This window comes from Mesoplodon mirus (genome assembly GCF_964341445.2).
Source record: "Mesoplodon mirus genome assembly, chromosome: 19".
NCBI lineage: Eukaryota > Metazoa > Chordata > Mammalia > Artiodactyla > Ziphiidae > Mesoplodon > Mesoplodon mirus.
In genome coordinates this window covers 16,098,584-16,124,432 of record NC_138995.1, presented here as the reverse complement: position 1 = coordinate 16,124,432, position 25,849 = coordinate 16,098,584, and the positions used below count along the sequence as shown (strand labels likewise).

Here is a 25,849-nt window from a genome sequence, read left to right as displayed (position 1 = left end):
GTGGCCTGCAGGCAAAACCTGGCCTAGAGACGAGTTTTGTTCAGCACCTATGGTATTTTAAAAATAGACATATTTCATCATAAAAATCTGGATTGGAAACTTCTCCTGGAAAAAAAAATGGGGGGATTTGGTACTTCTCGGACCTTGAGGGCAAAAGCCAGCTAGAGCAGTGACTGCCCCTCTTAGAAAGGACATGTGCTTTTTAGGTCGCCAGGGTGGGTCCCTGTCACAGGTGTACCTTACACCTGGCCAGCTCGCTCACCTATGTTCCTTGTTGGTCCTTGTAGGTATGTGCTTTCTGGGGTCACTCTGTGTACACATTACCACAGAAACTCTATTGCAGTGGTTCTCAAAGGGGCCGATTTTCCCTTCCCCTCGTCCCAGAGGGACATGTGACAATGTCTGGAGACACTTGTGATTATCATAACTTGGGGGGAGATAACTACCGGGATCTGGTGAGTGGAGGCCAGGGGTGCGGCGAAGCCTCCTACAGTGAGCAGGACAGCCTCCCACCCCCATAAAGAACTGTTCAGCCCAAGGTATCGGTAGTGCCAAGGTCAAAAGACCCTGCCTTCTTTTCTTCCTCTCGTTCTCCTGATCAGGAGCCTACAGTGGCTCCTTGATACCTGGCATTTTCCACCTGCCTGCGAGGACTTGGGAGCCCTGTGGCCGTGAGCCCAGCCCCTCCCGCTCGGCCCGCTTGCCCCATTCAAGCTCCCAGGGTTGGGGCTGCGCTGCACGGTGCTGCCGCCTCTGGCCTCAGGCTCCTGCCTGCCCTTGACCTTTTGTCCACTTTTTCATCAAATGTTTGAGGACGTCTCCAGTGTTCTGGGTGCTGGCGCTCCTGCGGTTGGGGGGAGGGAGCCATCCTCGTCTTCATGGAGCTTATACTCTCTCCGCTCCCTAAGTACACGTAATTAGTAAGAAAAATGCAGTGTTTCAAGAGAGGTTAAATGCTGCGGAGAAAAAGCCGAGCAGGGGAAGAGGGAGTGCCGTGGAGGACAGCGGTTTGCAGGCGAGGAGGGCCTCAGGAGGGGACGACGTGAGAGCAGAGGCTGGAGCGGGTAAGTGATGGAGAGAGTTCTGGATGGGGAGAAGCTCCTGCAGAAATCCCGCGTGGAGCACGCCTGGCGTGTCTGGGGGGTTGGAAGGAGGCCCACGCGGCTGGAGTGGGTGTGGGAAGGGGACGGGGTACATCCTGTAGGGCCTCGGAGGCCACTGCGAGGCTTTCCCCTCTGCTCTGAGCCGGATGGCCGTTTCGGGGGGATTCGTCCGCAGGAGTGACGTGACCAGGCCGCCACTGGACAGGCTCCCTCTGGCAGCCGTGCTGGGCAGAGGGTGGGAGCACGGAGACCAGAGGGAGATAATTGCAGCCAGCTGGGCAAGAGGCAGCTCTGGCCAGGGCCCTTGCGGCGCAGGGGTGCGAAGTGGTGTGTTAGTGTCCTGTGGCTGCCAGAGTGAAGACTCACAAGCCGAGTGGCTCACAACAGCAGAAGTTTGTTTTTTCATGGTTCTGGAGGCTCCAAGTCCGAGATCAAGGTGTCAGCAGGGCCGTGTGGCCCCTCTGAAGGCTTAGCCAAGGGTCCTTCCTAGCTTCCATTGGATGCCAGCAGTCCTTGGCATTCCTTGGCTGGTAGCTGAGTGCCTCTAATTTCTGCCTCGGTCTTCACATGGCCTTCTTTCCTGTGTGTCCTCTTCCATTCTGAGGGCACCAGTCATTGGATTTGGGACCCACCCTCATCCAGTATGACCTCTACTTAATCATACCTGCAAAGAGCCGATTTCCAAATAAGGACACATTCTGAGGTTCTGGGTGGACATGAAATTTTGAGGGACACTGTAAGCGGTCACCGTTTGAATGTATGTTGAAGGTGGGGTGTGGGGCAGGAGAGGAGGAGTCAGGGATGCCTTGAGTGACTGGAGGGACGGCTGCGAGCTTGGCCAGGCCCCTCGCCCCGGAGCCGCAAGCTCCACCCGCGGGGTTGCGTCTTTCCTCGAGGCTCTGAGCCCCCTCGATGTTCTGGTTAGCCACTCAAGTATTAAACTGTTTAATTCTAAATAAATTCTAAATAGAAGGGAGAAGGTGTCACATCTGTCTGAGGAAAACGGGAAAGGAATTTAAGAGGCTTTATTTTTCCAAGCCCTGGAGCCTGTGTCCATTCCACTAATCCCCACAGTTGTTCTGTAAGGTATGCAGGGTGGGGACACGTCATCTTTTTTGGAAAAACCGAGAGGCTAAGTGTCTTAAGAGGATCACCTAGCAGTTGGTTCAGATCTGACTTTGAACTCCAGAGGGCAGGCAGGGCATCAAGTGGAAGAGTGTTGGGGGCACGGAGTGGGGGTGGATCGTAGGGAGACGGTCTCTGCTCCCTGCCCCACGCCTCACCCCAGGATGGCTCAGAATCCAGACAGAGGGAGGCCTCAGAACCACCTGAGTGCGTGATGGGGACTCAGCCTCTGAGGGCCTGTATGAGGAAGGGAACCACGAGCTGTACTCCTCTTGAGATGAGCGGGCTTTTCCATGGTTGGCAGAGTGTGTAGAGAAGAAGGACAGATCAAGACGAGCTTCTGGCCACAAACTGTTTCATGTAGGAACCAGACATGCTGCAGGCGACCCTACCAGGAGAATGTCTTGTGCTCTCAAAGGCTCTGGTGTTTGAGAAACCAGGGACTGCATTTGTGCTCTGCTTTCACCTAACTGTGTGACCTTGGGAAAGTTACTTGGACTCCCCGGACCTCGATTTCCTTGTGGGCAAAACAGAATCGGTGTTAGTACCCATCTCACAGGTTGTCAGGAGAATGGAACCAAGTGTGCAGGTAGAATGTTTACCTGGTGCATAAAGCTATAGGTGTTAATGGCACAGTTACACGTCATGCTTTGTAATGCTGTCCCCACTGTGAGCTAGATAGAATAAGAAAGAAAAGGACCAATGACCGTGCCTGTGACTCCCTAACCTAACCCTTAAACTAGTCAGCATTTGAATGGAAAAACATCGAAGAATCACTGAGTCGAACCGAGCATCGGAGGTCTGAACTAATCAGTGCCACTTGATTTCAGTTTCGATAACTTTATTGCCGAGTTCTGGTTGACAAGTGCTGCCAAAGTCAGCACGGTGGGTCTGGCCTGGGCGGCTGGTTTCTCAGTGGTTTATTCCACGTGTCCTACGTTTCCCACTTTCTGTGTGTTTCAGAAGGTGTTCCATACGGTGAGGCCATTCCTGGCCCTTCCGGGCTGTGTGGGGAATGTTTCTCTTGCCAAATTTAAGATGGAGACCTTTTATTTTGAAACTCCTTGTAAGAAATCAGAACTGTCTTTATTTTTTCATAGAACGATAGCAATGTCGGGCCTCTTTATGGTTTCCCTGGGCAATCTAATCTCCCTTTGATCTGATCTGAAATTTGGTCTCGATCACCAGGGAAATGTTCTTCCAATGTCAAGTTTTCGTATGTGGGTCGTTATATTTATGTAAACAAACTTTAAAATAAAGTATCCTGACATCTCTGTAGAGTAATCGGGGTGCTGGCGCCTCTCGTACTGGTGACAGTGGCCTTTCCCACGTTTCTGGGGTGTCCTCTTTCTTTCTCTTATGTGCTCAGCTCTCAGACCAAGAATGTGAAGGGTCCGTGTGAGATGTTGCAGGGTAAAGTGGATTTTGTCTTGCCGTGATGATAAGGAGTGGTGACAGTCAATTCCCATGGAATGTCTGCAGCTCTTTCGCAAGGTTAAAGAGCTCGGTTTCCGACCCAGGCAGAGTTGGAACGTACATTTTTTTTTAAGTGTTTATGCCCCGCCAGGAATGGCAGACAGCCCGCTCATTTTTCTTACCAGTGGACTAAACAAATAAGCAGTCCCAGTTGTGGGTAGATGGAGGGGAGAGATCTTGAAAAGGCTGTAGAGAGAGGGGATGGGGTGGGTGAACCTGAGCGTGCTATGAGAACCGGGTGCGGGGGCAGGGGGGCCGGGGCAGAGGAATCTCTCGAGGAACTGGGTCAAGCCTTGGATCCAGCAGTTGCTTCCTGCTAGTAGTGATGACTCACCCTCTCCAGGTTCATGCCCTTTAGAGCAGGAAGGTCTACACAAGGAAAATGTTAACCTGAGGGCGCAGATGCAGGCAGTGTGAGCAGTCGCCCGGGGTCAGTTCAGGTTTGGACAGGAAAGTGCTGTGGCCTCCATGCTGCAGTGAGGCTGGGAGGGGCCCGGTGTGGGGGACGGGGTCTGGGCAGAGGCTTCAGGTGGGCACACTGGTGGGGAAGGGTGGGTGTGTGTTTAGACGTGGTGGGAGGGTGGCAGTGGCCGATCAACCACACAGCTCGTGCACATGCGCGTGCGCACGCGCGCACACACACGTGCTGGTGCTGATTGAAGATTCCAAGGCCCCTCTGGGGCTTAGTGTTGTGCCTGAGGGCCACTTTCCTGGGTCTTTAAAGATCAAGTGGGAGTGAGGCAGACATTTACCGGCTGCATTGGGCCACTTCCCAAGATCAACTGGCCACAAGATCCTTGCCTCATAGGGATCGCTTTGTAAAGTCACAAGCGGATTGAATCCCAACTCTGACGGAAGACAGGATGAGAAAGTGCCAGATGTATTACCGTTTTGCCCTCATGTCCAGTGACGGTGTTCGGGACTCTTGGGTGACGCATCTGAAGAAATGTAGTTACGAGAGCGTGATCACGTAGAGCGCTAGGTCTCCTGGGTGCGTGTTCCTGGGAAGCTCGGTCAGAGTGTTCGTGGAGCCAGAAACTTGGGCACCAGCAGTAGGGCACAAGCAAAGCTGGATGCTGAGTTAGTTTGGGGTTGGCTTGAGGAGGATAACCTTTGAATGAGAAGAATCGTAGCTTTGGGGATAAAATCATGGCAGAGGAGGATCGGGGAGTTCAGCGCTTAGAATTTACGGAGACTGGCTTCTGTCTTCAAGGGAAAGAGCGCCTTCAGACTGAGAATGTGACGGCACACACCAAGCGAGGGTTGACTTAGCTCAGGAGCCCCTAAAACCTTCAATTAAAGGAAATTCTCATCATTTATTGCCTAAAGTCAACTTTTAAAATAAGATTAAAACTCATGAAAACATAGGTCTTGCCTCCCCAACCCCGTTAAAAAACCCCAGGATTTTCTGGCTAAAATGGGGAAATCCTTCCCAGAAAAGAAGGAAGTAAAAGTAGGGGCAAAAGGAGGGTCCAAAGAACTGGATGGGAGCTCCGTGCTGGCAGCAGGAGTCTTGGCCTGGTGGGCTCACGGACCACCTCATCCGCGGCCCGTAGGACAGTCCCTGGCACACCAGAGCCACTCGGATATTTGAGTGCATGGGTGGGCCGCTCCCTAGACAGGCTCCGACTGGGGGATGCTAAGCTGGAAAGGCTCTTTGTGCGGGACCACGATTCCTAGCACCCTGGAATCAAAGAAGTCAGCTACAGATCAGAGAGCCTGAGGGTAGTGTGTTGAACAGAAGAGAAGGCAGTCTTGAGACATGAGGGCAGCCGAGCCATAGGTGGGGAGCCCAGGGAAGCGCAGTGGAGAAAAGTATCAGCAAAGCTTTGGTGGCTTGGCGAGGGGAACCTTTGGGATGGGGACAATTTGGAGCACTTTCAGATATTCCTTCTAAGTATTCCTGTGGCCAATGGAGGATATTTCCTGGGACATCTTCTCATACCCGCCTCCCTGAATAAAAACAAAATCAAGACGCCCACCCACACTCCCGTTACTCCCAGCGTAAAAGAACCCAAACCATGTCTTGAGATCACAGCTAGTTGCCCATCCAGCCTTTGGTATTCCTTTGTCATTTTTAAGGGCGCTTTAAAGCAAAAGAAGTATTCATCTAACTCTCTGGGGAGTTGAAATTGGGTAGGGTCCCAAGTGAGCTCATACTGTAGCGGAGAGATTCCACCCCAGAGCTATCCTGCCCTCGCCAGGGCGTGATCCCACATCCGTGGGCGGCACAGAGAACATGCTTGCTTGGTTCACGTAGAGGTTACAGAGTGGCTGTAAATGGACATTCGTATAGAAGAAGAGGAAATTACTGGAGTCAGAGCTCTGGTGCAAGGGCTTTAAAAGAAGGCCATCAATTAGTCATAAGAGCTAAGGAAGATGGGATTCTATTTCTAGGGCTGGTTTATTTTGAGGGGGGCATCAGAAGAAGCAGTAGATAAAGAAAGAGAAACTGGTCAAGTAGCATAAAGATTTTGAATCTTGGGCAAATTAGACACCAGTTTTCCCAGAATTCACCTTCTCTTGGACTTTGAATATTCGAAGCTGCGTCTTTGTTAAGCAGAGGCTGAATGAGAATCCTCTGTGGAAGACAGGGTGAATTTTTTTTTTTTGACTACTTCACCTTGTTTCAAGTAGCTCCTTGTACATGTGCACTGAAATCGCATGTTGAAATCTCACTGAGGAAGCCTAGTTACCCTGACCCTAAACATTATAACACAATACTTCACGTTACCTGTTAAACAAAAAGGAGATGGGCTAGACTGGGTGAGAGTAAACAACTTGGAGGATTGGGAGAATTAAGTAGTATATGGGTGTGGAGGGTTAAGGGGAAGGAAGGTCTAACTTGTGGTTGAAAGCAAGCCCAGGTAGACTGGAGTAGGAAGACCCTGGTGGGATCCTGCTTTGCAAAGTCAGTGAGAAGAATGTTCTTTGTGTGGAGGCCAAGGTGGATCACAGATGCCTTTCACTGCTCTGCAGTGGGATAGCCTCCACTCCCCACGTGTGGCCGGTCTTTGTGTGGCATGTTCTTCAAGGCGCCAGGCCTCGATTTGGTCAACAGTGGCCTGTACCTGTGTAGTGTGTAAAACCCAGTCCTGGAAAGCTGGCGCCTGCAGAGGTGTTGGGCAGCTGGGGCCGGCCAGCAGCCAGCTTCTGATGTGTTGGCTGCCTGGCGCACGCCTCTCAGGTGCTGGCGAGATGGCGAGATCCAGTGGCCCCAGGCTACCACTGAGGTGGGCAGGACGCCGCCACCTTCCCGAGCCTCCCTCCTCTCTTTGTCTTCATGAGCCCAGTGGGCACGGGCCTGGGCTTTCCAAGGCTTCACGCTGGCTGCCTGGCATCAAGGTGGGACTTCAGGCCGGCCCACTTGTGGGATCCGTTGGGCGAGGTTGGCTTGGCCTGGCTTCTGTCCGTTTGATAAAAGGAACTTTGGACCTGGGGATTCTTCCCTGTAGATTTTTTTTTTTTTTAGTCCAGTATCTTCTATTAGATAAAATCAAAATATCGTACACATATAGTCTTGTTTTAACTACCGTTTTCCTATTGTTCTCATGGTTTATTGTGGATATTTATGAATCTCAAATACAGTAGGCTAGGATGGGAGTTTTTTCCTTCTAATGCTAAGATGTTCCACCGAGCACTACCCTCAAGTCATAACCCTTGCTTATGGCATCGGGGGCCTTTGGTTCTCATTTTTGGTGATGGAGAAGGAGAGGATTCAGCTGACTCTTCAGGTCCAGAGAGGAAGGTTTTGTGGATCCCAGTGAGGATGACTCATCCTTGAAGTTCAAGGGCATTCTTGGTTCTGTGTGTTTATTGTCACAGTCCCCTTTCTCCAGAAGGGGCGTATTAGTTTCCTATTGATGTCATTGCAAATTATCGGTACTGCAAACTTCATGGCTTAAAACAACATCAGTTGATCGTCTTACTGTCCTGGAGTCCAGAGTCCAAAATCAGTTTCAGTGAGCTGAAGTCAAGGTGTTGGCAAGGCTGGTTTCATCTGGAGGCTCTGAGGAGAGAACCTGTTTCCTTGCATTTTCTAGATTCTGGAAGCTGCCCCTGTCCTTGGCTCACGACCCTTTCCTCACATCACACCACCTGTTGCTTCCATCATCACATCTACTTCAGTCTGACTCTGAACTTCTCCTGCATCCTTGTTATAGGGACCCCTGTTATTACATGCGCCACCCCCCATCATCCAGGATGATCTTGATCCCATCTACAAAGTCTTATTTGCCATTTAGGGTAACACATTCACAGGTTCCAGGTATGAGGACAGAGACATCGTTGTGTTTTTTTTTTTTTTTTTTTTTTTTTTTTTTTTTTTTTCTGTACGTGGACCTCTCACTGTTGTGGCCTCTCCCGTTGTGGAGCACAGGCTCCGGACGCGCAGGCTCAGCGGCCATGGCTCACGGGCCCAGCCGCTCTGCAGCATGTGGGATCTTCCCGGACCGGGGCACGAACCCGCATCCCCTGCCTCGGCAGGCGGACTCTCAACCACTGCGCCACCAGGGAAGCCTGGAGAGAGACATCTTGGTGGTGCTATTAGGTGGCCCACCACAGGGGTTCTTGGAGGAGTCGGTGCAGTCAGCAAAGAAGGAAAAGCCCACATGGACCCGGGTGGAGCTAGATGGTAAAGTTTAACCAAGTATCCCTGTGGAAACTGAAGCAAAGGATGCCTGTTCTGGCAAAGGAGGTTCCCTGGGGAATGAGGGGGAGGCTTTGTGGTGAAATTTGTTAGCTTCTCTCCTCGCCAAATAATGTGATATTGTTTTGTTAGATTGTGGTCAGGCGCCAAGGGTAGTATTTGTGAGAGAGTTCATAGAGGGTTCTTGAGGAAGAATCCTAGAGATGCACAATGAAGAGCAGAGGTCAGGGGAGCCCGACAACACTGCGAGGTCAATCGCAGGGTACAGTAGGCAGCGGGGGTGGGTGGGATAGAGGACTCCCACCCACCTGTGTTTCTTGCACAGCTCCTCAGGCTGGGTGCCTCCCCTACATGAGTGCCAGGTCTGTGGCCTGTTGTTCCTGTGTGCTCGGGTGGTGTGCCTAGTCACTGGACCATGGCTTTCTTGGCAGCCTCAGAAGGAAGCATGTTCATAGAATGGGGACATGTTTCTAGAACCACCATGGATACATTTTCTGCTAGAAGTGATAGTGCAAACGGTGCTTCATTCCTTGGCCAGCCCCTGGTGGTATTAGATTGAACCATGTGGAATTGCTCTTTTTTGTATTACATTAGAGTGATTAAATGTCACTATGGAGGAAGGTGTTAGGTTCTAGGTAAAGATCTTAAAGGAGCAGTTTTGAAACAGGTGTAGGTAATTAGGTGCCCAGATCATGTCGTACGTGCCAGGATCTCAAAAACTCGAGGTCAGAATGATTTCTCTGACATCCCTCTTTTTACTATCCAACTGCCAAGATTGAGAAATAAGTGGCTTCAACCGAGCTCCAAGGAGGACTTACGGGATGGAGGCCAGTTGCTGCCCTAGCACGCGGCCACTGTCAGACATCTGCCATGGGCTTGGGCCGTGACCCGGTACGGAGGTGGGTGGAGCTGAGATGGTGACACCAATGCATCGTGGGGCTAAACGGGAGCCCAGGGCTCTCCGGCTACTGTTGGTCGCACCTGTTCCACCAGCTGGGTGGTGTTGGAGAACTGAGTTCGAGTCCTCGGTCTGCGGTGGCTTCAAAGCGTAGTTGAGAAGACTGCTCCTTCAGGCGCCTCTAGCTTTAAGTGGCGGTGACGTTTGGTTGCAGCTTGAACGTGCTTGATGAGTCAACAGCATGCCTCTCTGTGAAGACAGTGTTTCAGTCGTGGTGGGAGAGCGCACTCCTCAGGCCTAGGCAGCAGCGGCTGGCGTCTACTCCTGGATAGAATCTCACCTGGCGCCGCTGGAATTCGTATGAAACACCCAAAAAGGGCAGCCCACCAAATCGAGTTGAAGGGTGTCTTAATTCTCCTCGCATCATCCCAGCATTATTTTGGGGGCTTAGCTTAAACCTTAAAACTCCATCCGGGGGACTTGTGACATTGAAATGCTGTGTGTTAGCCAGAGAGTCTATGACTTGATTTCAATGACTCCTTGTTTTGTGTGCGTGCCAGACAGCCGGCCCGTGGAGGGAGTGGTTTCCAAAGACAGACACGGAGTGTTCGGCCAAGCTGAGACTCCTGGCTGCCAGCTCCGTCCTTTTATGAGGTGTCTAGAGTCAGTTCCCCTGAGAGGAGGAGGCTGAGATGAGGTAACCTGGCTCCGCAGGTCAGCAGGGGAGGTCCTGCTTTGAGGCGATGCGCGGGCGGTCTGATAACGCAGCATTTTCGCTTCAATGCATCTTAAATGTGGATTATACTATTAATTACTGCTGGACAAAAAGGGATTCGTGCGGCTGGCCTGCTTTCCCCCCTATGCACTTTTACACTTCCCCTGTGCTCGGAACGGCCAAAGGGCAGTAGGTTTTCCTGTCATCTGTCTTTTGTTTTAGCAGCAATGGCTGCTGAGCCTCCTGTGCTCACCAAGTCAAAAGGGGGTGAATGGGGCACCGTGCAAAGTCCTGAACTCCATTTTGGTACAGGGGTGGTCGATGGAGGTGGGGCTCTTTCCTTCTCTGGAGCTGGGTGTTCTTCACCAGGCTCTGTGGTTGTCTGTCTGGTTGGCTTGTCCTCAGGAGGGAGAGCCTCTTAGCTCTCAGAGGGCCTTGCCCAGTGCTCCCTTCCCACGGGGCTGTGCCTCCATGGGTGCTGTCAGTGGAAGTCCCAGGGTGCTGTGTCCTCTTATGAATTTCTTAAATGGTCCAGGAAAGTATAGAGGATGGCTGTGACTTCTGCTGGCCTCCTCTAGTCCCACTGCCAGGATGGAGATCTTAGTAGCCAGCAATGAGCTCATACCTTGTAATTTGAGACACTCTGAATTCCTAAGTCTTGGTTGTACCATCTTATGCTTGTATAAAATGGTATAGATTTTAAGTGATCTATGATTACATTTTATTTTTTCCCCATATTCAGGCTAGTATACTCATTTTTCATCCATATGGGATGAATTTTTTTTAAATAGATGAGGCATTAAATAACAACATCTCAGTAATAATACTCCCAGGAGTACATAACGTAGTAGTGTTTGCAATTACACACAGTGTAATCTGTTGTGTATGCAGGCGTGTGGGCTTTCTATTTACTGGCATCCTTCATTATATGGTAACATAATATACAGAATTTCCCAGTTGCAGAAATTAGAAAGTGGAAAACAGATTTCTTCAACATAAATTGGAAAACTGAGTTACAGAGTTGGGTTTCTTTTCTTTTCTTTTTTCTTTCTTTTTTTTTTTTTAACTTGGTATTGCAAAGTTTGTGGGAAACGAGTTGACAGTGGCATAATGCTTAAAATCATCACTTAATTGAATTAATTTGGGATTTAAATTCATTTTAAGTAATAAGACTGCAACAACCAAGATGCGCAATATGGGGCATTCCTACAATGGGAAAGCCGTGGTGAGGAGGTCGAGGAAGCTGGGAAGTCTGCTGTCTTCTTGGCTGTACATTCAGGAATTTCAGGTTTCAAAATGGTAGCCTGATTGAAACCTGACTAAACGTTTTTTCTTTCTTTCTTTTTTTTTTTTTTTTGTACTTTCTTTGCCTTGAAGCTCTTAATTCTTCTGAACTTGGAGATTTCAGAATTAGAGATCATTTTTTTTCTCTTCCCTTTTCTAGCCCCAGATGTTTATCATCTTGGAGCCAAGTCTCGCTTAATAAAACCAATCTCTAAATTTCATCCAAGTATGGAAATTTACTTGGTTATATACTTAGTATATCTGAGATGGTTTCATTCCATTTATTGAGAGATGGCTTTGCTTTTTAAATTAATTTTTAAAGAGGCAATACCTGCTCATAATATTTTCAGAAGATACAGAAGAGAGTTCCTTTTCCCTCTCTTCCTGTGCTGCCTGCCCCTCAATCACTCAGTTCCCCAGAATCACCTGCTGTTATATCCCTTCTATAACACATATACTTGGATACAGCCATCACAGCATTATATAAGTAGTTTTGTTTTTTTTTAACTAAGCATTAAGTGGTGTTTTCTGCTTAAAAGTTTTTTCCCCCTTGCCAGAGTTTCTTCATCTTCTTTCAGAGATGTTTTTATCCTCTGTAGAATACTTAATATTAAAAATATTAATGAAATCCAGTTACTTGAAAATTAAGAAATATTCTCCTGAATCACCTGAGTCAAAGAGGAAGTACTGTTACAGAATCATTAGGAAATACTGAGAACTGTGTATCTAAATGTATGGGTTGTTACCAAAGTTTTATTCAGGGGTGTGTTCATAGCTTTAAATCCTTTCATTATTAAATAAGAGAAAATGAAAATAAATGAATTAAGTATTCAACTTAAAGTTGGAAAGAATAAAACAAGCCTAATAAGATGGAAATGATGACAGTGAATTAAAAAACAGACGAAGACATTGAAGTGATCAATCTAAGAGCTATTTATTTGGGGAAAAGTCAAGGAAATAGACTAAACCACTATAATGTCTAAGAAGAGAGAAAATAAAATAAACTAAAAGTGAGTTGACGTGATAGAAAAAAGGAGTAACAAATTAAAAGTTATATTTGAAATAATTATTTTATAATATAAAAATAAAATATAGTAGCTTAAAATACAGCAACTTTGAAAATCTCAGTTGACATGTCTGTTCTAGATGAATCAGAAGTCTGAGTCTTTAAACTAGGAACTAGGGAAGAAACTAAGCATTAAAAAAAGAAAAAAACTTCCAAAGAGGGCTCTGGATGCATGCAGTTTAATGGATGAATTCTTTTAAACTTTGGGGGACAAAATAATTAATTGTTCAATAAACTGCTTCAGAATATAGAAAAAGAAATAAAGCATCCCAGTTGGTTTTACAAAGCTAGCACAGCTCTGGGAACCAACATCATTACAAAGATTACACAAAAATAAGGCTGAAGATTGAGCTCAGGCACAAGTATAGATGCAAAAATGCCAACTAAAACAGTCACAGCTTGAATTCCACAGTATTTTAAAAGAATCATGACCACATAGGGTTTATCCCAGAAATGTAAGAGGGGCTTAAGATTAGAATGTCTATTCTCCAAATACATGGTGTAAGTAGAACAAAGAAGAAAAACATATATCCAAAAAGGCATTTGGTAGTTCTCTATTCTTATTTCTAGTTTGCTGAGAAATTTTTTAAAAAAACTTTGCTACAAAGGGATTGCATTAATTCAATGAAGAAACCAGCAGCTCCGACAGTTGGAGACTTAATGGTGAACCAAAAGGAAATTGGGGATAAACAAAGATTGCCCATTGTACTCATTTCTTTTTCTTGCCTTATTGCATTGGCCAGGATATACAAACCAAAGTCAAATAATGTTTAAAAAGAAATAATGAAAATTATTTGCAGGTGTTACTGTCTTCCTAAAATAACCCAAGACACATTTACATGGAATTAAGTACAGAGTTCAGTTACAAAGTAAAATTTCAAAAATCATTAGCTTTCTCGTATACCAGGAAAACTCGGTTGGAATATATTAGAGACCACTCAATGGAATGGAATCAGATAGAAATGTGTCTGGGAAAGGTAGCATTTCAAATAAGTGAGAGGAATTAAAATAATAACAGCTCACATTTTCCAGTACTTCTAAGTGCCAGGTGTTATGTTAAACACTTTTACATGAACTCATCTCATTTAATTTTCACAAGAATAGTATGAGTTGGACACTACATATAGTTCCTTTTCATAGATGAGGAAACTGAGGTTCAGAGAGTTGAAGTAGCTTACCCAGTTATGCAGACTTGAACACTGATCTGATTGGCAACAGAACCAGTGGCCTTCATCACTGTGCTTTACTGTCTCTAGTATTATGCAATTATGTAGTAAATAATTATACGACAGTTAGATAAACAAATAGGGAAAACTTAAACTGGAGCCATTCTTCACAGTGTATGTTACCATACATTCTGCATGAATTAGAGAGGTATAAGTAAAACTTAAATCACAAAAGAGCTGGAAGAAAGTATAGGTGAATATTAATCTGAATATGGGGCAGGGAGGGATATTAGGCCTGACTCTTCTAGTGAAGAAATCATAACGGAAAAGACTGATTTACTACATTTAAAAAAGTTCTTTATGCTGGTCACTAATAGTATATTTAAAGGCATATGACAAACTGGGAAAAGATATTGATGACACATGTAGTTGACAAAGTTTGTCCTAAATATCCTTAATATATAAAGAGCTCTTAAAATCAATGATAGAAAAAGATAAGAGAAAAATGAGCAAAGGATACAAAATGAGCAAAGAATACAAATGGACAACTTATATAAAGAATGTATTCAGATTGCCCATTTGAAGAACCAAATGATAGCTCATTGGTTTAACTTATTTGTTTACTAGCAAGATTGAGCTTTCTTGGTTTTTTTCAACCAAGAATTTTTTTATAGAGCGAATACCCCGTTATGATGAGGGAGTGGAAAAATCGGTGTACCCTTTCTGGAGGGTAGTTTGGCAGTGTATGTCAAAAAGCTTTAAAATAAGATTTATTTAAATTTGTAGCTTGTCTCACCATGAATTACTGATTCTTCTTACTCTGTCCTATCTTTTCTACCATAGCTTATTTTGCCTAATAAAATACTAAATAGTACTATTTAGTATTATTAAAATAATTTTTTAAATTAAACTTAAATAATTTTTAAGTTTATTACCCTTGATTGTCTCCCCCGCTAGAATACAAGCTTCACAAGAAGCAGAGATCTTTGTTTTTTCACAAACTTATCCCTAATGTCTAGAATAGGACTGGTGATCCAGTACTTTCATGCGTCATAAAGAAATCACCAATTGTGCAAGAGGAATTTATAAATAAAGATTTTCATTACAGACATTTATAATACTGAAAAATAGCAACCATCTACATCTCTCACAGGGGATTGATTTAAACTGTGGTGCATCCATATGGCAGATTCTTATGTGGTTCTTTTAAAGCTCCTGTCTCATGGTTAGGAATGTGGGAAAACAGTGATGTTAAATTACATGAAAGGAGGCTGTGTGTACTATAGGACTTCAATTTAATTTAAAAATATGCATAAGGGAGAGATTGAAGGATACCTATAACAATATTAACTTGAGTGGTTACATCCAGGTGGTAGAAGTACAGGCTCCTTTTAATAATTGGTTTTCTGAACCCTGAGTAGTGAATATCTGTTACTTTCATAATAAAAAATACATATGTCTAAAAGTTAGTGAGAATGTAGGATCGCTTGAGTTCTACTGGTCTCTGGCTATGTCTAGAAATATTTTGGAGATTATTCAATCTTGCGAATTAGCAAAAGCCTAATTTTTAAAAAGTCAGCAATAATGCTTCACAAAATGTCCGTAGGCTACTTTGTCTTAATTATTTATGATCTTAACTGTAAGTGTCTAGAGTATGTGTTTGTAAAAATAGTGGAAGTCTTAGTGATGTGCAAGCTCGTGGAGTCCTGGAGATGCAAGAACACCTCTGCCTATTCAGCTTTCTTGACTGAAATGTTGCGTTGTCTTCCTGATGCGTCACAGACTTTCAAAGTACACTTAGATTGCACTTCAGTGTGAGCTGAGGATGAGGATTTTCAACTCCTACGTTAACCAAGGGGCAAACGGTCTACCTGTTGTGACCCTTCACTGTGTGGAAGGACCTTGGGGGATATGCATAGGAGAAGCTTCCAGGTTAGAGGGGAAATGTCAAGTGGGGACCAGCTGCCACAGAATGTTAACAGTGGTGCCAAAAAGAGAAGACCAGGGTTCCTGATGACTTTTCTTAGCCAACAAATCAGAAGTATGTTCAGTATGTTTGGGCTGAAGTTTCCCAGATCCCTAAGAGTCACATGCTATCTTGGCCAGCATTCGAGTTCCATCTCTGCTGCTTTATGACTGTGAGTCTCAGTTTCTTTATCTGTAAAAGGAGAAGGTTATGTTAGCTCCTCTCTTCACTGTGCTTTCAGATCTGCATTCTGAAGGAATCCCGTGTCTTTTTACATTAAAGCATGTATTTTAGGTATGTATGTGTCATCTGTGGTGATGGAGGGACCCAGTGACTATTGTCATTTCCTAGCTCTGTGGGCCCAGAAGTGAGCTTGATAGCTGAAGCTGCGTGGTGAGGGGGAAATGCCTTTAAAGGATCAGTCTAGCCTAAGTGAGAATCCCAGCTCTGCCACATACTGGCCAAAACTTTCTCCTTTTCATTTGTAACATGGAGGATATATTCGTCGTCTACTGCTGCATAACAAATTACCCCTGAACTTAGTGGCTTAAAACAACAAGCAGTTATTATCTCACAGGTTCTGTGGCTCAGAAATCTGGGTGTGGCTTAGCCAGACCCTGTGCCTCCAGATCTCTTGTGAGGCAGCCGTGAAAATGTCCACCAGGGCTATACTCTCATCTGAAGGCTTGGCTGGGGAAGGACCTGGGTCTGAGCTCATTAATTTGTTTGTTGACAGGATTCAGTTCCTCGTGGGCTGTTGGATTGGGGGCCTCTATTCTTGTTGGCTAGGGGATGCCCTCAGTTTCTGGCCACATGGGCCTCTCCTTAGAGCAGCACACAACATGGCACTTGGCTTCTGTTAGGGAGAGCATGGAGTGTATGGAAGACAGAAGCTACAGTGTCTCCGTAACCTCATCTTGGAAGTGACCTCTTGGTAGCCTGTTGGTTAGAGGTACGTCACTGTGAACAGCCCACACTGAAGGGGAGGGGGCTACACAAGGCTGTGAATACCAGGAGGTGAGATCAGAGGGGCCTGCCCACCAGGAGCTGTAAGGACTAAGAGTGGAGGTGGTCTTTTAAAGTGTCAGGATGTCTTAGGCGCTCAGAGTTAGCTCCTACCCCCATCCCTAACCCTTGTTTAAGAACTGCTTTTCTTAAGGATAGTCTGTGAGGTTGAGTGGAGTAGGTTAAAATGGGGCGGGTAGTCTCATTACACACGATCTGATGTCCGTTCACCGTCTTCTTACACTGAAGCCTTGAAGTGTCTGTTGGCCAGTCTGTTAGACCCATGACTCCTCATCCCACGTCTGCTGGTTGTGGCATGTCTAGCGTAATTTGAGAGGGAAATGAGTGTTTGGCTGATGAAAAGTCCAGTGTGTGTTTCCGTGGCTTAGGCAGCTATTTGGGGGAACGCCCGGGAGCTCTCTGGGAGCCCGTGGGTCAAAACAGAACAGCCCTCCGAGGCTGCCCCTTTTTGTGTCTGAATGCCACCACCTCTGGAGTCGAGGAGGTCTGCCTGGCACCCTCTCTGGGTAAGGGACACTCCAGTGGGTTGAGCTTGGGTGCCAGACATTGCCACAGCCCTAGGAAATGAGTAAGAGAAAAAAATCCAAAGCAGAGACCTCCCCCTAGAACAAGCTGAGCTTTGTGCAGAACAGGCTCCAAATATGAAAAGACCATTGTTCCCGGATGGCTTTTTAATTAATGCTCACCACTCACACCCATCAGCTTGCCAAGAAGAGCCGCCTCCTTCCTTCCTCTCCCCGCGTGCTCGTCCCCTGCTCCTCTTCCCAGGGCCTTGGGGTGGACAGGTTGAGAGACCCTTGGGGGTGGGAGGATGTCAAGAGCAGCGTGGACAGAGAGTGTTCCCCTGTTTCCTCCTGCCTGGCTTAGAGGGGGAGCCCTCCACCTGTTGGAGAGCAGCCCTCTGCGTTTCCAGGTTCAGGAGCCAGGCTCGTCCCCTGGGGGCTCCTGGAACAAGTCCCGGCCTCTGCCGTTCCACTCCTTCCTCCCAAGCTTCACGTGCACCTTCTCTTGCCCGAAGCCAGAGCAGCGAGCCAGAAGTGAACTGTTTTCTGTATGTTTCAGTTTTCTCCTGGTGATCCTGCTCTGAGAGCTGAATCTGGATGGATGAGCCTGCAAAGAGCCTTTAGCTTTCTAGCAGTGCTTTCTGGATCAAACCCTCTCCTCCTCTGGATAGGGCGGATGTAAATGCAGGGAAAGGGGCTGATTTGGGAGACGAGAATTCTACCGTCGCACTGCCAATGCCTTAAGGGGCCGATTTGGGAGTTGCTGCGGGGGCAGTGCGTCTGGTGGCTCAGTGGAACCCCCTCCCCACCCTCCGTTCCAGCCCTGGCACTGGGAGGCGTGCTGGCCCAGACCTGACTTGCATTGTGATGAGAATCCACGCAGGCCGGGCGCCCTGTTGGGGCACAGCGCTCAGGACAGATGCGTCACCTCTGAGCTGTGGTACTTGAAGTAGCTCTGTGCCGCTCCTGCACAGATCTGTTACCAAGTTTTCTGGTTAACAGTTGCTGAGAACACGGCCTCAACATTTTATCTTCTGTGGAAAATTGTCCTTCTGTTTACAGGCAATTCCCAACCTGTGGATTTGTCCTGTGCCTATTTATGCCTTAGGATTCCACAGACATGCCCTCAGTCGATGATTCTGCATAATTTTGTATCTATGCTGTATACACATCTTGTGCAACCAGGGCAGAAATAATTCAGTGTGATCTTGAGTTAGAAGTGGGGTCTGTCCTAGCGCAGAACACATCAACAAGGAACCATCGGTGTGGGCACCAAAGAGTTAAATACACGTCACCGGGAAGACGGTGAATTTGCAAGTTACAGGGTTACGAGGATTTTAAATTAGGGAACCCCAGGGGTTTACTTGAATGGTGGACAAGCCCTGGAGAGAAGATCTGATTGACCAGATAAGTTGTACACGATTCCTTGAAAATCTGTTCACTCCAGTCCCAGCCAGCTTAAACTTCTTGACATGTCACCCAAATGTAATTGTAAATGCCGTGGGAAAGAATCTTGAGTAGGGGTGAGTTCTGTGAAGTCTGAGACTGGGAAAAACAAGTATGAATTATTACAGTGAGGCCAGATTAGAGTTCTGTTTTAGGTTCTCATCAGCAGAGGATGGCGATGCTTTTGAGATTCCTGCAGTATGGTAGCCACCAGCCACGTGTGACTACTGGGCACTTGAGATGTGGCTGGTCTGCATTGAGCTGTGCTGTAAGTAAACACACACGGGTTCGCAAGGCTTAGTATGAGAACAAGGGGGGAGATAGCTTAGTAACATTTAGATGGATTGCATTGGAAATATTTTATTTTATTTATTTATTTTTGGCTGTACCACACGGCTTGCGGGATCTTAGTTCCCCAACCAGGGATTGAACCCGTGCCCCCTTCAGTGGAATCGCGGAGTCCTAACCACTAGACCGCCGGGGAAGTCCCTGGAAATGACATTTTAGACATACTGGTATTAAATAAGACATATTTCAGTTAATTTTACCTGTTTGTTTTTTCCCCTTTTTTTTAACATGGCTACTAGGAAATTTAAAATTACACATGCACCTCCCATTTTAGATGAGGGATTTAGATGAAGGATGGCTAAACAAGGGAGACCCAGAGATATGCTGGTTTTGGTTCCAGGTCAGTGAACTTTGGGGAGAGTCAAGTCTGGCTTCAGTTGGGAGTACTGTGACTAATGCCACGGGAGACGATCTGTGTTTGCTTTTGGGGTGAACCCGTCCTAGTCAGAAATTCATTTAGACTGTGTCCTCCTGGCTGTGGTCGGACTGTGAAGGGATAAGGCAGATGCTGTGGCCGGGAGAAGGAGTCGCCCCAAGTACCTGGGGAGGCCTGAGTGCCATGAGATGCGCAGAGGCTATGGGCCTTAAGCATGGCAAGCCCTCGGGGAGGTGGGGGAGGAGGATTACTCAGGAGCAGCCCTCCAGGGTACAGAGCGCTTGCTCAGTGGTGAGACCTTTAAGGGAAGACGGCTATTGCTCAAACGAACCTCTGGACCCTCTGAATCCAATCGTTTCAGTTGACACAGGCCCACGGGCAAGACAGCACCAATTAATTCTTCGGTGGTATTAAGATCTTACCCCACAGTCATGGATGGGAGTCCCAGAGCAGTTCCACATACAGCCTGTTTGTGAAGCTGTGCCTTTGTATAAAGCAAAGCTAGATTCCTGTTGGTGATTTCCTTTCTCAGCATGGTTGTGGAGGGTCCCTTCTGGAGCGCAGGGCCCAACAGTTCCCTTTCTGTAGCACCACGTCTTGTCCTCCTGCACGGAGGGAGCCCTGGAGGCTTTCTCGCTGACAAGGAATGTCCAGCCTCGCTATTGGCTTTTCCCAGCTGAGGGGTCAAGGGTTCACCATCCCAGTTGTCAGTAGTCATATCTAGAGGGCTCGCAAAACGAGATTGACCTTAAGCTGCTTTTAAGTTTGTCTTTCTTGTGATCCTGCATCCAGAGTACTGGTCAAACCAGTCCGTATCTGGCTGATGATTATCAATAAAGTAAACTTAACTCTGTGGCCAGAAACAGTTTCGAGCATCCGGCAGCTTAGATTTACCCGGTGAAGCTGCCGTAGTGACTGAGGTTTGCATTTCACGGAGGGCAGTGCCTGTAAGAGTGAGAAGTCGGGGCCATTTCTGCACAGAGAGGGGGGACCAAAACCCGCACCCCTCTTGTAGACTCACAGCCAGTTCCGAGTCTTTCACTGGGTTGGTCTCTTTTCATAGAGAGTCGACGGATAGTTGTTAGCATATTGGTGCTTGAGAATGAATGGGTAACCGTGTGGGCTGTCGATTCCTACCCTTTATTGAGAACCTGTGTGCTGCTGGCTGGTGGCCTGCACACACTGTTTGCAGAAGGTAAAAAGCCACAGTCCCTGCCTGCCAGGAAACCATGTCTAGTTGGACTAATAATTATCCACACAAAGTATTATGTACAGTTAAGGGCACAGGAGAAGCAGAAGAACCTGTGAATAAATATGCATAGTGAAGAGGAAGGCAAGGATAGCACAGTGCCTCTTGAACAGAAAATTGAGAAATTCCGGAGCCTAGGGCTCTGGTGGCTGGAATAATATCAGTGTTTATTTGCATTTTCAGTTTGCACTGTTCTCAAATGTGCCCATTGACCCTCTTAACAATCTCGGAGGTCCCTTACTCTGACCAAGACATTCCTGGTATTTGCTGGTGAGCTGCTGAGGCCCCTGTGAAGTTACGTGATTCACCCAAGGTTATGCAGCTCAGGAGCATCAGGACTCCACGTGGGGTTGGGGGCTGATTCTTGTGTTTTTGCTGCACACCACGCCTCATCCCTCGCCTACAGTTTCCGCAGAATTTTGGAGAGCTCCGAAGGCTGACTGGTAGTCTCTGTGTGTTTCACATGAGAGGAATATGGGGGCTGGCCTTGGGGAGAAGAATATGACAGCTGTATTTGTGAGTGCGATCGGAGGGTCAGAAAAGGTGTCCATCAGAGAGGTTTGTGCCAGTGGTTTAATTTCCTTTATTTCAGGACTGGAAGTTATTTAAATTACTTTATAGACTTCCTGTTTCCTTGCAAGAGCTCATTAAGTCCAGGCTGAACTGCGCCTTGCTGTAATGGAGTGCCTGGACCCGCAGTTCCCATTCCGTCCTCTGGGGGCCCCACGTTGGCGAGGACGGGCTGAGGTTGGAGGAGAGTGGGGCAGCCCAACCCTTTTACTAGACATCCAGTTATGACTTGACTGACATTGGTGGTCTTCCTCAAGGATGAAGAATTACCCGGCACTCTGGACTCTATAGACTACTTTCTGGACTTGTCCATTTCACCATTATGTTATGGAGAAGAGGGGGGCCCGTCTCATCTAGCCATAGGACCTTGCCTCCATTTCTGGTGATTAGATGTGATGTTAGAAGCTGATGTGTGTGCAGTAAGGCTGAAGATTTCCCTGGCGATCAGGAACACGAGGCGGCGTAAGTGTGGATTACCTTAGCGATCTCTCTGTTACTCGATGGAAAAGGGTTTCTGACAGGGATTCCAGAATCGCACTCCAGCTTTTGAACCCTGCTGAAAGGCAACTCTTGAGGAGATGTGTATTTGATTAGATGATTTACCTTTAAACTTGCCAAGAAAATAATTTGAGGTGACCAGGAAACACCCCTTGGCCCTTGTGCATCTATAACTGCTCCATCATGGGGAAAGCTGCCCCTACATTCAGGGCTGAGTTTGTGGGCAGAGTGCTAATCAGGAATAAAAAAACAGGTGTTAGGATGGAGCATAAATGGTGTCAACGTCTAGAAGCTGTCGCCGGCTCCCTTTGTGGACCAGCTGTGATGGAGAGAACCGTGCTGCTTACCTCCATGCACCTGGGGAAAGGTAGGGAAGGTGGAGATGGGATGGGCTGCCACATCCAGGCCTTCCTCGACTCAATGCATTTTATTTCTTGGTTTGAAGTTGTGTTCTGCATTGTATATCCTTTTGGTACTCAGTACATACTCCGTTTCAGCAGTTCCAGAAGGTCTATGTGGGAATCCCACACCTGGGAGTTGGGGAGGGGCATCTTTCCTTACTAACAGCCAGACAAGAATCTTTCTAAAAGGGGAGGTAATGCAGTGACTTAAAGGTAACCCGAGTCCGACTTGCGTGCCTAAGTGCATGCTGTCTTAAATATTCATTTATGACGTTAAGGTTTGTAATTTCTTCATGAGGCATTTTAAAATAATAAAGATGACCTGGTAGGCAAAATTCACTGGTATTTTCTAAAAGCTTTTGATAAGGTTCCTCATAAAAGATGAAGAGAACAAAACCTCAGTGTGGCGAGAAGTCCTTGTTGTGGATTAAAGAATGGTTAAGTCATAGGGAACAGCAGAATTCTGGAGGAGACCCACTGCTTGGCACGGGGAGGGGTTAATAGAGGGGTGTCTTGAGTCTGTCGCTGGGGTCGGAGTTATTAAGTGTATTAATTGTTTGGAGAAGGAAATGGAGGGGGAATTGGCGCAGTCGGCTGCTGCTACCCTGGTTTTTGTCACTGGTTTCAACTCGGAGAGTCTATACTGCCTTGAATCTACTGGGGGGTGAGGCGGTGCAGGGTCAGAGGAAATGAAGTTTGCGGAAGCCTGTGACGTAACTCAGATCAGCAGAAAGTCTAGTCCACACGGAAGAGCTGCGGTGCCCCGTGAAGTCGCTGCCTCTGCTGAGGAAAGAGGTCCAGGAGTTATCACGGGCAACAGCAGTTCAGTGATGTGGCTTTTTTCGTACGGAGCAGATAGAGGATATGGGGATGGGGTGGAGTTGGAAAATAAAGGGTTTCCTTTATTTTTGTGCTGTCGGGTGTCTTACTGTCCTGGTGTATAGGAAGGAGGGACACTTTTTCAGTCTTTCTGACCATGGTATCTTTTGTGCAGTTAGGTTTCTTTTTAGAGTCACAGTAAGGGCAGTCCGCTGTCCGTGGACATGCTGCCTCTTGAGTTCTCGGTGGGGACTCTGCATGCTACTCTGAAACACGTTACATACGCTTGCAGGCTGCTAGTGGGGTCGGCCCGTTGGACAGGTCTGGTTGAATTACCAAATCTGAGCGCACGATCATGCAGAAAACCCTTAGGGCAGGCTACCAGCCTGGCACCTTGAATATTCCTCAGTTTGAGGGGGGGCACCTAAAGATTCTAAGTCTGAGCGGTGCGCTTGTGGGAGTGAGTGCGTGCAAGCCAGCGGTGGAGCTGCCCTGTGCATCCTGCCTTTTTGCATTTCTTTTTGCTGCCTCGTTAAGGCTACTTGCTGTGTTCCTTCTGTGGCTGAAATGAAAGTTTCTTGTGCAGGGCCATTGGCCTCCAGAGCTGGTGCTTTCCTGAATGGGCTCTTCCAGGCAGGCCATGGATTTCTTTCTTCACCCCTCTTCTTTATTTACTGATTTCCTTTTGTAGCTGTCTCCTTCCCCGGGCCCCACTTTTAATTAAAACCTGGAAAAGCGCTGGCCTCCCTCAGAAATGTTGCTGAGTCCCTCCTTTTGGCTGTGAGCAGATGCCTCTCTGTGGGTTGGGGTCCCTAGCAGCCCCACACCCCATCCCCTGGGGGAATTTTTGCAGTCTTGGTCCAGCATAGTTAGAAGCTGCAATTACTACTTGGTAGCTAATTACCCGGCCTCACATTAGATCAGTTTACAGAGGGAGCTTGGAGCCTGTCAGCAAAGGTCAGCCTGAGGTCCTCTCACTAAACAGCCCTCTTGTGATAGCTGTACAAGGAAAAAGGCATTAAGGGGGAAGACTGGGGACCAGCTCCAGGCTGCAGGGTCCTTGCTGGGGGGGTGGGGGTGGGGGAATGGGAGAGGGAGAAGAGCCATGGCTGACTAAAGGGGTCACGGAGACTGATAACCCTTCTCACAACCTTCCTCAGAGAGCCTGGAGGAAGGTGCAGCCCTTTCATTGAGAGGCTGTGCTTTAGAGAGGGCAAGATAGATACACAGGGGAAACCGGGATGTGCCCGCCACTGACTTTTAATGCTTGACTCTGTTAGAGAGATTGGTTCAGCCACACACAGCCTCTAAGAGGGGAAGTAGGGCCTAAGAGAGAGCTCCCCAAGTGTGGAGTGTCCTTTTTTGTTATGTCTTTTTACTACCTGTATTACATTATTTGCTTAGAAATTTTTCTTTTCATGGATTCCCCTATTAAAACCATAAATACCTGCTCTAGCCATCATCCGAAGCAGTGATATCAGAAGAATCACAGGTTTGGGCTAGTTGTATTGGCTCAAATAAACATTAAATAGGTGACGATTCAAATTTAAAATGTTCACCCACGCATCACCTAGCCTATGGCCAGTGGTGCTTGTGGGACACGCTGGAAAATAATGGTGTGAAAGATACCAGTCCAGAAGTGTGAGTGTTTGTTTTCCAGGCCAGCATTGCTTTCTCATGAGATGTGAAACTATGGGTGAGTCTCCCTGCTTCTCTGAACCTTAAAAATGAGGATGCAGTCTCTGTTAGATTTTATGCGAATGAAACAATTTTATGCACGCTCTGTGTGTGTGTATAAAGATGAATAACTAAACATATTAAGCATTTACGTGCTAAATACTTAAGTGTCTTATTAATCCTTACAACCATATGGGGCAAATATGATCTCTACACCCATTATAGGTATGATGAACCCAAAGTAGGTTAAGAATTTGCAGCTTTTCAATGGCTCTGTGCTGGAATGCCAGCCCAGGGCATATGCTTGTAGCCTGTTGTATACTATACTGTAGTGTACTATACTGTGTATACGGATTTTTATTTATTTATTTTTTTGTCATTGACCCCCTTCAAGGTGTTAGGTTAGAGCCTCTCTGATAGCTGCTTGTGGGGTGTAGCATTAGATAAAAATCATTTGACGTGAGACGTGGAAAGAATAGAGTGTTCAGCTCCTCATGGGTGGACCTCTAAATTTCCTCAGCAGCTGTGGCACGGTCCTTAGTGCTCCATTCCAGTCGTCTGTTCAGCCCTTCACCGGTTGGGACAGGCCTGGACTTCACCGTAGCTCCCCCGCTTCAAATCAGGGCCAGATCAGTATGCAGTTGGTGGGCACCCGGCAGGCAGGGGTACGATGTGTTACGTTGATAAAGGGCTTGCAGCCCGAGCCCTGGGCTTCGGAGCAGTTTCAGAACTCCGTGTTCAGTCTCACTGCAGGTACGAGGTGTCTCCCCAGCATCAGAGGCTGTGGCACTGCCAGGACCCTGGAGGACACTGTGCCATCCTGACCCTCCGAAATAGTCGAAGGACAGTGGGTGCTGGGAGGTGTCACGTGGGCCCCTCCATCACCTTGAGTGGCACTGCTGCCCCCTACACTATTGTGGTCAGGGCCGGGTGCCCCTCTTTGGATTGGCTGAGTCTGAAATGAGCCCCAGCATTTTTAAAAAAATAATTTTATTATTCCTTCTTTTATTTCCAGTCTTTTTAAAAAAGTAATTAATTAATCTATTTATTTTTGGCTGTGTTGGGTGTTCATTGCTGCGCGCAGGCTACTCTTTGTTGTGGTGCACAGGCTTCTCATTGCGGTGGCTTCTCTTGCTGCGGAACACGGGCTCTAGGCACGCGGGCTTCGGTAGTTGTGGCACGTGGGCTCAGTAGTTGTGGCTTGCGGGCTCTAGAGCTCAGGCTCAGTAGTTGTAGGTGCACGGGCTTAGTTGCTCTGCGGCATGTGGGATCTAACTGGAGCAGGAGCCCCAGCATGTTTTGATTTGTATAACAAATGTGCAGAGAGGAAAAGAAACCGGGTATTTTGTAAGTTAGGAAAGTTCTCCTGTCGGAGGGGTATTGAATGGGCCTCTGGAAGCTCCGTCAGCCGAAGGTTTGGAGGTGGAACCTAGGCCTCTGCCGCGTGATTCCTCTTCTCTTCCTGGGCCCGGGGAGCCCCCGGCCTGCA

General features: G+C 47.3%; 1 protein-coding gene across 7 annotated transcripts in view; it reads left to right on the top strand.

Annotated features, from left to right (window-relative positions):
- ZFHX3 (zinc finger homeobox 3) overlaps positions 1–25,849 on the top strand; it is a 258,929-nt gene that overhangs the window by 33,129 nt on the left and 199,951 nt on the right. Inside the window, exon 2 of one of the 7 annotated variants that reach the window (XM_082605622.1) lies at positions 9,811–9,947. The exons of the other annotated variants lie outside the window; for them this stretch is intronic. The gene's annotated coding sequence lies outside the window, so the exon portion shown is untranslated. The remainder of the gene's footprint in view (positions 1–9,810; positions 9,948–25,849) is intronic. 7 annotated transcript variants of the gene reach the window in all.